We start from the raw sequence: 14,374 nt of genomic DNA on the forward strand, positions 1-14,374 counted from the left end.
AAGGCGAAGGCTGGTCAGCTGAATCTTTCTCCTTTTTGAATCGATGTACTGCACCCTACAATATACATCAATATGTCTAATCCATTTATATAGGTTTTCTGCATTTAATTCTCCATCATATATTAGCAAATCAAATTTTACATCTAATTTAACCACATAGGTTTTCTTCTTCTTCTTATTAGGGCTAGAAGGTGGGGATGATGGAGGAGATGATGGAGGAGGCTTTTCCCCTTTCCCTTTGCCCTCTGGGGCATCTAGAGAAGGTTCTTCTGCTCCTTTATCTTGTTTGGAGGTTGAAGTACTTTCACCTCGACCTTTCTTGAATTCTCGATACATCTCTTCTACCATGGCTCTCATGGCCATAAAACTGTCCATGAACTAAGATTCTGATTCCATATGAGTTTCTTCTGCCATGCTTCTCCTCGAATAGAATCTTCCAATTTCTGGGTTAGCCTTAACAAGTTCTCCTTTTCCCAGTTTGAGCTTTGATCTCATTAACATTCAAAAAAGTTTAGCAAAAGCTTGTCTAACCTTAACAAATCAAAAACCAAAAGCTCTGATACCACTTGATCTGATAATGAGATGTTAGACAATTATTAAGGTATTACAGACTCATGTGCGTGGATTTTCCTATGTTACTTTGTGTAATGGATCGATAAGATTGTGAAATACATAGACAATGAAGCAGTTAAATAACATAATATACAAACACACATAAAGACAACAAGTTTAATAAGGAGTTCACCCGACACTCCTGGGCTACATCTCCTGGTCCAGCCTTCAGTGGTGACCTCTCTATTATGTTTTTATAAGTAGAGTTTTTACAAAAGTGAGCTCAATTTGAGTCTCACACAACAGATACAAAACAACAAGGCTTTACTTGGATCCCCCAAGTCTTTCTGAGTACATAGACTCTCCTCACTGACTCTTTGTCTCTGTTTTCTCTCTGTCTCAGCACTTCTTGCCTCCGTCTTCTATCTCCTGTGGCTTTAAAGCCATTCGGCATTGTTTCTTCATTTCTCCTTCTCAGGCTCTCTGGCTCCCAGCCTTTGTCTACTCGAATCCCCCTCTGAGCGTTAACACTCATTACATAACATCTTTAGGGAAGGTGGCCACATGTTCTGCAACGGAAGGGACCATCGGCCTTTGAAATCCCCGAAATAGTTGTTCTTTGTTTACACAGAGAAATGCATTCAAACACGGGAAAAATCCGCCAAAACACTGTTCATCGAACTTCAAATATTCATAAATCCGCACTATATTCCTATCGGGTCTTCCTCTAATCGCTATTGCAAGTCACAATGTCCCTGTGTCATGGTTTCCCTTTGTATTTGGAAAATACGTTAAAAACATTGAAAATATCGCAAAAATGGCTTTATGCGGACTTAAAATGTTATACATATGCATTCATAAACCCTTTCGGGTCCGATTTCATCGCATCGGCGCATTCCCTTCGCTTTTCGTTTATTCAACGAAAATGCAAAATACATAGAAAATTGCCATTTTACGAAACTCAAAATATATGGAATATCGTTTATAACTCCATCGGGTCCGGCTATCGCATCGCATATATATATATATATATATATATATATATATATATATATATATAGATCCCCGCTCCTCTGTGTAGCTTCGATGCGATATTGCGATTCAACTTGGGCTGTCAATCTATGCGCTTGATCGACGGTCCACGTTGACCCCGCTGATCGTTGTTGCATATTTGATGTGGTCTTCGCCGATAGCCTCTGCTTGCCACCGCCGATTGTGATTTGCCGATCGAATCTGGACCGTTGATCAGCTAGATCCGACGGCTCCTGTGCATTGCTCCTTTGACCGCTGATAAGCATGTTTTCCGCTATTTCTTCATATTTTTGGGTCCCGATAGTGTTTTCCGCCATTCTGTGAAGGTTTTCTCATGCGATAGTTTTGATCTTTTAGAGGATTTTGAAGACTTAGAGGGTATTTTGGATCCATTTTGGATCAGGGGGCATGTACCTTAATTGAGTCATTATGCTGGGGGCATGCAAACTTATTCAAGCATAGTTTTTCGTTTCAAGCTTGTGTAAACATGAAACTGAAACCAAGCAAAGTTCTCCATGGTTCAAGATTGTGTAAAAATGAACCCATGCACAATTTACATCTCGTGATTGCCGTTTTTATCAGCTAATTTATGCTAGATGAGCCTTGGTTGTTTCATTCCATCGCCACCATCTCTTTGGCCAATCATATGCTTTCACTTGGTTGTTTTTTCTTTCTTGAGGGACCGCAACGATGAGTGGTTTTATTAGCTAACCTCTTGACCATTACATGTTTTGAGTAGTTCCACCATTACCAGAACTAATTGCTACCCTTTATAGCACTCATTCCTCCAGGACGAGTCAAGTTTAAGCTCTTTTCTGACTCGTAAAAAAAAATGAAAAGATTGCTAAGTATTTTTCCCTTTTGACTTGTAAAAAAGAATAAAATGGGGGGTCACTTTCAAGCTCTTTTCTAACCCTTTAAAAATGAAAAGATAGCCAAGCCCTTGTCATTTCGAACTCGTTAACGGATGCGAAACGTCGTGCGCCCAATATAAGTTTACCCCTTTTTTGGGTTGGGAGGCACTATTTACGAAAAAGGTACTCCTTGATTGAATTTGTCAAGCGGTTCTCTCGAGTATCTTTTTCTACCTTTTCGGGCTCGAGAGACACATATGTACGAAAAGGGACCATGTGGAGTTTTCTTTTACGTGTATTTTTTAAACTCTCTAAACATGAAAAATATATCGAGTTACACCTTTGTCGGACTCGTTAAAATATTAAACGACATCAAATTTGTCACCATGACGAACATGAGCTTCTCCTTCCTAGGGCTCGTTAAACTTACTAGGTCGGATTCGTTCGAAGGATGAACTTACAGTGCAAGCATATGTTATCCCCTTCAATCTTGCGATTAAAAAATAATTGGGGCACCTGCCAGGAATGGTGGGGCAAAATTTGGAAATCTATCAGTCGTGTCAGCAGCTCACTCTTGAACATGACACTCTTTGCTTCATGTCGGGTTGGGAAATCCTCCTTTGTATCATTGACCTTCCGGGGTTTGGGCCATTCATTTTTTCCTTTTGTCTGATCTCTACTACATCATCATGACCACTGATCTTATAGATCCAAAAGCTTCCAAACTTTCAGCTATATCACCGATATGTCCAAGAGTTGTCCTTCTGCAATTACACTTACCTCTGATTCTATATATCATCCAAAATCATTTTGCATCCTCTCGTCTCGCGTCGATGATGTGGGATTCATTATGGCCCTCCTTCGACATGGTTGCTTTCCGTCGAATTCAACTCATTATCCGGGAAGTTGACTGAGAGACTCCCTTCCAGTACCTTAGAGCTTGCATGCCCTAATGGCAAGTTCTTTGCACTTGACAACAAGTTCACATCATTGGCTTTCGATCGAGTGATTTCACGGGTGTTCGACTTCAGTTCCTGTATTCACATTTCGTGAATTGTGTTGATAGTACCTTGAGGACCATTATCATTATTGGTGGTTTCTCTCACGCTTGTTAACTATTTACATCATTGACTGGTAGTCAAGCGACTTTCTAGCATGTTCGATGCCAACACATCCATTCGCATGCTATGATTTGTACTTTGATTGGGTAGTGTTGGAGTGCAAGACCCTGGACTTAGATCACAAAAAGTCTAGGTTTCGAAGTGGTGTAACATGGTTATGATGATATGCATGTCTCTTTCAGATGGATGGATGCGACCAGACCATGAGTTATCATATGTGATCCTTCTCATTATTGGATGGTTGTGACCATACCTTGGTTTCGTTATGATCCTCTTTGACGGATGGTTGTGCCCATACCTGGATCCATTTACATGATCATTCTCTGGATGGTTGCATCCATGCCATGATTCATGTATCATTTGACAGAGATCTCACTTTATGTATATGTATTTGTACTTTCTTACAGGTTTTCCAACGGTAGATTGGTTCCCCGCACTTATTTATAAAGCATTTCATCCCTCACTCCAGCTCGACCTTCACGCTTTAGGGGGCATCTGTTACAATACATTTTGTCACTTTACCTGTACTCCCCATTCCTTGATCCCGGAGAACTTATACAATGAACCCCACATGATTTGCCTTCATGAAGAAACTCCCATTGTGTCCCTCTTCATGAGAAGATCATTTCCCTCTTGCACTATTTCCCCTGAAACTTCTGTTTTGCCCAGTTTACAAGACCGGCATTAATGGTCTTTGTCTCCCACGCGCCAATGTGCAGAGATTAGCACTTATACTCACGCCGACTGGAGCGACTGAGTCTTGTTTCAGTCACGCCGATCCTGTTATGGAAAGTTTTTAAAATTAGAGCCGAACCTTCCAGCTCTAGAAGCTCTGTAATGGAAGTCTGGTAAATGGTTTGGCCGGATGGGGTTGAGGATGACAGTTTGGGCTCCTTTCCCCTATAATGATGGAACTACCTCAAGGGATAAGTTCTTCTCCCATGAGAAGAGGATCCCTCTCCCATCCATATTTCCTATACAAACCTCCCTTCTTCCCAAGCACAAACTAGTTGATAGTTTTTGGCTGAGTGTGAGTGTTATAGTTGCAAAGTGTTGATGCTATTTTGGAGTAGACAAGCAAGCTATTACTATTTGTAGCTATCTAGTTGTGTGTGGGATAAGTGTGTTTTGGTTTGGAGTGAAGCCTAAAGGGAAGAGATTTTAAACTATTGTTGTTTGAAGCCATCGTGGAATGCTAGCAGAAGTGTGTGGGAACCTGGTCTTGTCAGAGGAAGACTGTGACGTTAAGACGAATGGTTGTAATCTCTCTTTGATATTAATATATGCAATTATCGATTGATTTCCTACATGTTTTGTAATATTACATATCCATGTCTTAATGTTTGTTGACTTGTTAAGTAGGTTGAATTGCAATTTGTCTATTATTATGTTTGTGTGTTATTGTTTTATACTTATTTCAGGAGTTTGAAGAAGGAAGCGAGAGATTGCGGGAGCGAGCAAGCGAGGACATCATCAAGTAGGATAAGCAACCAAGAGGTAGGCCCTCTTGATTGATTCTAACCTAAGGAAATCTTCCATAGAATGTATCTATTGTGGCTAGACCCATTATCAGGCTAGAGGAATTCGTTCGTGTCCGAACTTATAATTTTACTTCACCACAGTAATGCACAATAGAAATTTATTCTACATATGCATGCATGCTTTGAAGGAGTCCTAAACATAAATGAAATGGACAAAGGATATTTAACCTATCCAATTAATAAGGGGAAAAACATGGAAGATAAGAAAGTTGAAATGCATATGCTAATATTTGATGAACTTGGCTAATGCATGAACATTGAGCCTAAGAAAACAAATGTGTTTTCTTTGAGATGTAATAGAAGAAGGGATATTAATCTCTTTGTTGAAAATAGCAACAAGAAATTCTAAAAAATAGAAATGCTAAAAATAGCATTGCTATAAATAGAATTTTAGGATATACTCCAACTCTGTTGAAAATAGCAAAAATTAGAAATGCTAAAAATAGCATTTCGGGATAGATTCCAATTTTAATTAGTCCCTGAATTAAAATTCGAATTTTGTCTATTAATTAATTCATCTTGAGTTAATTAGTTGGAGAAAATCAAACATGAAGTCTTTGTGAAGACATGCAACAATTATCCCTTTGATTGAGGAAGTTATCCCTTAATTAAGGAGATAAGGATGAGTTGTAATTAGTTAGCTCAGTTAACTAAGTTAAGTCCAGTTAAATTAATTCCAAACAGTTGGAGGAACTAATTATGAGCATGCATGCAATTAGTGTTCTCCAGATAACTGAATATTCTCTCATAAATAGCTCATGCATGTCAGTTCAGAGAAAGACCTAGTGGAGATTAAATGAAGGGACAATGTACTATCAGTTGGAGGAATTTTTCCTATAAAGGAAACTCATCCATGCAGAAAGAATTCACTCCTTCAGGATTGCACAGTTATTTTAGAGGTCAGAGCAGTGTGTGAGGTGAGAATCACATAGGATATAATTGGAGGACCCAGGAGAAACTGTGCAAGGAAATAGGAGGCTTGGAGGACTGAAGGAAGGCATATGTGTTGTCTATTCTGTCTATAAGCAGCAGTGAGGGATTGTACTGAGAGCTAGATAGCTTGTGAGCTAAAGCTTTGTGTAATCCTGAGATATTTTCACTTGTATGATAATACAGATAGCGGGATTTTTAGCTGAGGCTTTCCCTAGAGTATTCTTCTGTGTTTCATGTGTGACTGAATCTTCTTCTCTGTTATATGTGTTCTGATTGATCTTGCTCAAATTGATTAAGCTTCCGCAAAGTTTGATAGTAGAAGTAGATCAAGTATTTTGCATTAGTATATTGCATTATCAGGTGATCTACGGTGAAATTTCTACACTCTTTAGCCATTTTGGCATGTGGAAAGGTATGGCATAGTTGGCATACAAAGTGGTAGAAGCAATGGTCATTTTTTCTTGTTATGTAATCTTGACATTGCCTTTGCTCTTTTCAAACCAACCTTTGATGCTTTTGTAAGCACAACAAAAATAACTAAGGTGAACGTTTTAGTTGTTTATAAAGAAACAATACTAAGAGTTTCTTTCATAATCATGAATGCATTTTAAGCTATATTTGAGCCCCACTAACAAGCAGGACTTGGGCAAGACTTTCATAATCTTGTTGCCAAGCAATGGAAGAGATGAAAAGTTAGTAGAGGTAGAAATAAAATTCCCATATCCTCTCAACCAAAACCCTGACTCTGAAGTTGGTAACTTAAAATCCCTGAGGACCTGTAAATATGTTGGCAAGATTCATGTGGATTGTGGAATCATCATTGACACAATGATAAGTATGTACTTCCAAACTCCTTTAACTTGACGCGCCCAAACAACTGCATGCATTTCCAAACTTTCTAGACATAATCAACTCGAATAAACTGAACGTATGATCATGTGAACATATTTTGTAGTCTCCTTAATCAGTTGATCATCAGATGACAAGCATTCATAGATCTTATTTGTAGTTCTGATACACAATAAGATATTGAAAAAACTTAAACCAATGATAATTACAAAAATGATAGCTCAACAAAAACTAATAAATACAAAAAACCTCTAGATGAAAAAAAACTTGATTCTAACATGCATTTTTCTTTATAAATACTCTCGAGGAATTAAAAAATGTGACCTGCATAGAATACATTAGTATTTCTCAAATCGAGGTCCAATAGCCAACACAATATCTCCAATGCATGAGAACTCTAGTATGCAGAGACCTCTTTGACACATAAGAAAAGGTCACAAAAATGATAAAAGAATGCTCCAATGGAAAGTTGGAGATTTTAATACACACAACCATTTCATACTTTATATATATAACCATTAATGTTAAAAGAGTACATAGGAAAGTTAGGAAGGAGAGTCTAACTTTTAGGAAAGTTAGGAAGGAAAGTGTAGCTTTTTGGAGCAACCAAATCTACTAAAATCCATCATACTCACAAAAAAATCAATCTTGTGAAAACAAAACTACATCCCCCATTTTCTAGATCTCAAATGTTTCAAAAGTCAACAATAATGTTTTCTGGTTTGATGGATCTAATTCTTTTACAAAACTACATCCCCCATCTTCCAGATGTCAAATGTTTCAAAAGCCAACAATAATGTTTGATGGTTTGATGGCTCTAATTCTTTTATTTCTCATAATAAAGAGAAGCAAGTAGTTTTATTTAATTTCCATATATATTTTAAACAAATTCACCTAAATGCTATCTTTTTTCTACAATTAATGAATCACAAACCTAGAGTGTGTATCTTTTTAATTCATTTATTTGAATCTCTTTCTGCAAGAAACTCAACCTCAAATCAAGGGATGGGGAAGAACATCCAACAATGACAACAATGATTCCTAGACACTAAGTTGATCACAAGGGCTACAAAATCTTTTGTTTAGATGATCATGTTGTTGAATTTTATGTATCAAATATGATGTTGTTCTTAATTTTTGGAATCTTGGTCATTTCTAACTTATAGTCTTGACATTTTGATACATTTTTGTATATTTGATAATTAGAAAAAACTTTCCTTAACTTTTGAAATTTTGATAACCTCGAAGAGAGTACCTATGTTAGTTTCCTTTACTACCATTTTTCTCTATAGCAATGTCCAAACACAAAGTACTTCAGATTTTATTGTTTTATGTATTTCATAATAAGAAATCTAAGAAATTCACAAAAATACGTATAAAATTGGCCAACATTAAATGACAAACATGCACATGAGAGCAAAGAAAAAATAAACATAAGCATGTGAGCAAATAGAAGATGATTTCTACTAGAAAGAAAGAAATACTTTTAGTATTTGTTATTTTCTGTATTTCCGATGTATTTCATTCAGACCTCATTACAACTAAGGTCAAGTTTTTAAAAATAATCAAGCATTATCAAGTCTCAAAAGCTCCTATCAAACCTCATTACAACTAAGGTCAACTTTTTAAAAATATCTCAAACATTATCAAGTCTCTAAATCTCCTAATACTCACACATATATATCTATTAAATACTAGAAAAATTAATTAAAAAAATTAATTTCTATTATATTTTAAACAAATTCATATAACTATTATCTTTTTTTCTACCATTAATAAATCACAAACTTAAATGTGCATTAATTTAATGCATTTATTTGAATCTCTCTACAACAATCTCAATGTCAAATCAAGGGATGAGAAATACCATCTAATAATGACCACATTGATTCATAGACACTGCGTTGATCACAACAACGACATCTAGATGATCCTGTTGTTGATTTTTGTGTATCAAATATGATGATGTTTTTAATTTTTAGAATTTTGAATCTTGTCCTTGAATACATTTTACCATATTTGATAATTAGAAAAACTTTACCTTGAATTTTGAAATTTTCATAACCTTTAAAAGAATACCTACAATAATTTCCTTTAAACACTTTTTCTCTATAACAATATCCCAACACAAATATTTCTTTAAACCCTTTTTCTCTATAACAATATCGCAACACAAATATGGTTTGAATTGCTTTCCGCTTTAGATTAAATTCAAGTTTTTAAAAATATCTCAAACATTATCGAAATCTCAAAACTCCTGATACCCAGGGATATAATAGTTAACATCTATCTTAACCGCCTAATATCTAAGAATATAATAGTTAACCTAAGTGTAACTCTCATGCCATTTTTTTCTTCTTACTTAAATAGCAGGCAGGTCCCATCAAACCCAGGGATAAGAGAAAAAAGTGCAATTTACACGCACGTCTTCCACCCTAAGTTGAAAGAGCACATTCGGGGTAATAAAATAATTAAAAAAGGAAAAAAAGAAAAAGATCACAATTTGCATTGAGAGTTTAAATTGCATACAGTTATACAGTTGAAGCACATGTTGTGCGTAAATAATAAATGTTGTTTTCCAACCTAGGTGCATAATAAAGGGTTTTTCCCGACCTATGTTGTGCGCACATAATGAAGGTTGTTTCCCAACTTATGTACATAATAAAGGTATTTTCCAACCTACGCCAATCATCTAACGTGTAATTAAAAATATTGTAGATTACCCTTACTAAATAAAAACCAATCAAAAATATTGTAGACTACCTCTACCAAGTAGAAACCAATTAAGATCAAATAGAAACTAAACACTTGAAAATAAAAGAAACTAACAAATAAAACTCAGATATTCAAGCTTTACTATTTTATCAAAATAAAATGAACCAATTAAAGATTACTAAGGAAAGTTTAGTTTTTTTGGAGCAACTGGGTCCACTAAAATCTATAAAAAAAATTCAATAGGGTGAAAGCAAAATTACATCTTCTATTTTCTAGATTTCAAATGTTTTAAAAGTCAACAATAATGTTTTTTGGTTTGATAAGTCTATTTTTTTAATTCTCATAATAAAAAGAAGTAAGCAATTTTGCTTAATTTGCATATATATTTTAAACAAATTCACGTAATTGTTATCCATTTTCTACAATTAATGAATCACAAACTTGAATCACTAACCTGATGTTTAATTCATTTATTTGTAATGAATCACAAACTTGAATTACTAACCTGATGTTTAATTCATTTATTTGAATCTTTTTCTTCAAGAAACTCAGCCTCAAATCAAGGGATGGGAAACAACATCCAAGGAGGAATGGGGAAGAACATCCAACAATGACAAGAGTGATCCCCAGACATATTGCAATGGGTACAAAAACAAAATATTTTGTCTAGATGATCATGTTATTGAATTTTATGTATCAAATATGATGTTATTCTTAATTTTTGAAATTTTGGTCATTTTTAATTTATAATCTTACTATTTTGATATATTTTTGTATATTTGATAATTAGAAAATATTTTTTTTTGTGATATTATTGAAAATATTTATGGTAATTTCTTTTACTACCATTTTTCTCTATAACAATGTCAAACACAAATATTGATTTTTATGAGCAATTACAAAAAAATACTTTAAAAAAATGCAACTTAGTATTTTGGTTTTATGTATTTTATAATAAAAAAATTAAAAAATGCTTTCTATAGCAAAGTCATCCCATCCACAAAAATAGCTATAAAATTGGTCACATTAAATGACAAATATACACTTGAAAGCACACACCAGAGTAAATAGAAAATGATTTCTACCCAAAAAAAAGAAACCAAAAAAAGAAAAAAGAGCAAGAAAGAAATACATTTAGCATTAGCTGTTTTCTGTATTCCATAATAGGAAATTTAAGCAATGTTTTCTGTTTTTTCAGATCGAAAAAGCATGATTGTATTTATATCAGAAATATAAACATAATATTATGTACCAATACAACTGTTTCTCATATAGAAAAAACTATGCAAAGAAATGAAGAACTTGCCACATACCCTGTGTCCCAGCGTAATTGAAAAGCATCAACAATTCATGCCAAAAGAAAAAACTAACAGCAATGCTTTCCGTTATATTGCTACTGAGATCAAATTTTTAAAAATATCTAGGCATTATCAAGTCTCAAAAACTCACGAAGATATATCAAGTACTGGAAAAATCCATCAACGCCGAGGGATAAGAGAAGAAGTGCAATTTGCACCCAGCTCTTCCACCCTAGGCGAAGGAGCACATTGAATCACTTCCATTAACGTGATAAAATAATTTTAAAAAATCACAATTTGCATTGAAAGAATAGATTACATACCATTATTGTTGAAGCGCCTATGTTATCATGTAACGTTTAATTAAAATTAAAAAGGTTTAAAAATACACTGGAAGATAAAAGAAATTAACAGATAAAACTCTGAGATATTCATAGCCAAACTTAACTATTTTATCAAAATAAAATGAACCAATTAAAAATATTGTAAATTACTTCCGCGTAAAACTAATTTAGATCAAATAGAAACTAAACACTGGAAGATGAAAGAAATTAACCGATAAAACTCTCAGATAATTTACTGCCAAGCTTTTACTATTTTATCAAAATAAAATGTAGGATATTTATTAACATGTATATTAAAAAATGAAGTTGTAAATTATCCCAAAAAATTCAATATCTCACATTTTTATAGCATTCAATACCAAATTTAACCAAAAAATTGGTTAAGATATTCCGTAAATTACCCTCAAAATGAATAAATATCTAGCATTTTTATCGCATTCCAGGCCAAATTTAACAAAATTTGGAAGGAAAATATTAATTTTACAGCAATTCTGATTCTTCTACATTCCATATAAATTTCTATTGTAATGATTTAAAAAGCCTAACCATCCCCACTTATATAAAAAAAAGCAGTCGCTGAGGGTTTCCCGAGAGCTTAAAGCTTAGCCGTAAGAGGTAACCATTTGAGGAATTCGACTGCACCTCCCTCAAAATGAATATATATGTCACATTTCAGGCCAAATTTAACAAAATTTGGAAGTAAGATTTCAAAATGGGCTTCTGTCCTCGCGGACAGCAACCCCTGCACGACTTGACCATAGCATTCCTGACACACTGAAAATTATTCACGAAAATGAAACAAATATCTAACAGAAGAGCTCGAACAGAGCAGCTCCTCGACCGATTCTCTAATGTCACAGCCGAAGCTTTCGGTTATGTTCGACTATCATAGCGAAAAGCCCTAAAAAGAAAAATACATAGTTTCTCTAACCCTCTCATAGAGCAGGAGTAATCAATCCCATGGCAGAAGCTTTTGGTTATGCTCGACTATCATAGCATAAAACCCTAAAAACAAACAATACACAGTTTTTCTAACCGTCTCATAAAGCAGGCGGAATCAATCCTATGACAGAAAATTGTTCAAAGTTTAACAATGGATATGAAGAATGGGGAAGTTCTTCCCAGGAATAAGCCTTACAGCTTAATTATGTTAAATATTAAGTAAGATTATTTAATATTTTTAACTATTTTATATAAAACAAATTTAAATTTACATATTATTATTGATTTAAATTTTATTTTTAAAATTATTAAAAATCTAAATATATATATGACTGACTTTGACGGGAAGACAACACAGGAATAATATGATCTAACCCTTTTACTATCCAGATGGTAGATTTCATATTATTTTTATCATATAAATCACTATAATAACATCTTTTATAATATTATTAAAAAAATATTTTAGTTAAAAACAAAAATATTTTCTAATCAATTGATTTTTCACTTTGTTTTGAGAAGGGACAACATTACTTAAGTCAAAACATCTGCTAAATCTTAACTATATGATTAATCAGAAAAACTTTTATCTAAAATAATTTCCATTAACTAAAACTTTCTTAACCATGATGATGATGATGATGATGATGATGATGATGATGATGGTGGTGGTTAACGTCCACTGAGACCAAATTGGTCTATCGGACCTACAATTTTCTTAATTTTTACTTGTCTGGCTCCTCGTCTTTCTTGGCGAGATTGGTGTTGTAGCTTTCTTTCTTTTCTCTACGGTCTTCCAACTTCCTTTGTCCTGCATCTCCTTCATCTCCTCTGGTTCTTGGGACATTGGTGTCTTAGCTTCGCGATCTATAGTCGGAGAAGTTTGGTTTAGGAGATCTGCTTTGCTGTTAAATGAAGATTTATTTTCTGCGGTATTCAAATCCTCATAACTGTTGATTTGTTGGGGCGGGCTTTCTCCTTGCTTGCTTTGAGAGTTGTTTCCTTCTTCCTTGATTTCTTGTGACTCAGAGTTTTCGCTAGAATATTCTTCTTTGATGACAGTGTAGTGTTCTTTTTGTGCTCCTTCCCACCATGTAGATCTGTGGAGGTTTTTCCTAGCAAAATTTTTCTCAGAGGCTTTTGGGCAATTTTTGGCTAGATGCCCCGTCTCAAAGCACGATCGACATCTGAAAAGGACACTTTCATAATCAAGCTTCTGGTTCCACACATAGTCTTTACTTGTTAGGTTTATTTCAGCTGGGAATCCGGCGCTGAAATCCATTTCCACACAGATGCGTGCATAGGTGGTTCTGGCATATTCCTCTGTTTCTGGGCACCTGCAGTAAAATTTCCCAATTGCATTTCCGATGGCTTTTAGTGAGGAGAGATTCCAGAGATGCAAGGGTAGGCTTGGCAATCTCACCCAAACTGGTGCTGAGGTTATCACTGCTGTAGAGGGGTCGAATGATGGGTTCCATGGCTTCATGAATAGGCCTGATTTTTCCCAAAACCAAGGGCCGGAATCTAGAATACATTGTCTGCTTTCAGGATTTTCAAAATCTACTATAAAGAAACCTCTAGCACAGGGGTAGATATTAATGTCATCAGAAATGATAGGCTTCCATACCTCCGAGATCCAATTGTGGAGTGCTATCAGCCGCGGCCAAAAACCATTGAACCGGCAAATTAGGGCACTTTCGGAGAACTTCGAAGCTTCATCAAGTGAGTCCTGGAAATACAAAATCACCGACAGTAAATTATTTAAATAAAATGCAAATATTTATATAAAACCTTAACCATTTAAAAAAATAAAATCAGCCCCGAAAATTTTTGATAGTAGTGGCCTACAAATTTACACCCTGGCCACTCCTCCGCGGCCTCCCAAATATAAGCATTTTAACTTCTGCCTTACGATTGACCGACCGGGTGAAAATAAGGATATATGTGACTTACTGTTCCCATAAAATTTTCCCGCACGCGCATGACTTTGACGACAGCTTCGAATTAGTCTGCCTCGATGTGCGGTTCGCTAATTTGGACCATGATTCAGGTTAGCAACCATGGGTTACGTAACGTTAATTGCGGTGGAGTATGTGAAATATATACGTATATTCTGTGTAGACTATACATAATACAAATTGGTGAACGATTTGTTTGTGCAAATTGGAGCAACCAGAGAGAAAACTATTTCTG

The sequence above is a fragment of the Pinus tabuliformis genome, chromosome 1_2 (assembly GCF_031772625.1).
Source record: "Pinus tabuliformis cultivar Carrire ecotype Pingquan chromosome 1_2, CPIR1, whole genome shotgun sequence".
Classification (NCBI taxonomy): domain Eukaryota; kingdom Viridiplantae; phylum Streptophyta; class Pinopsida; order Pinales; family Pinaceae; genus Pinus; species Pinus tabuliformis.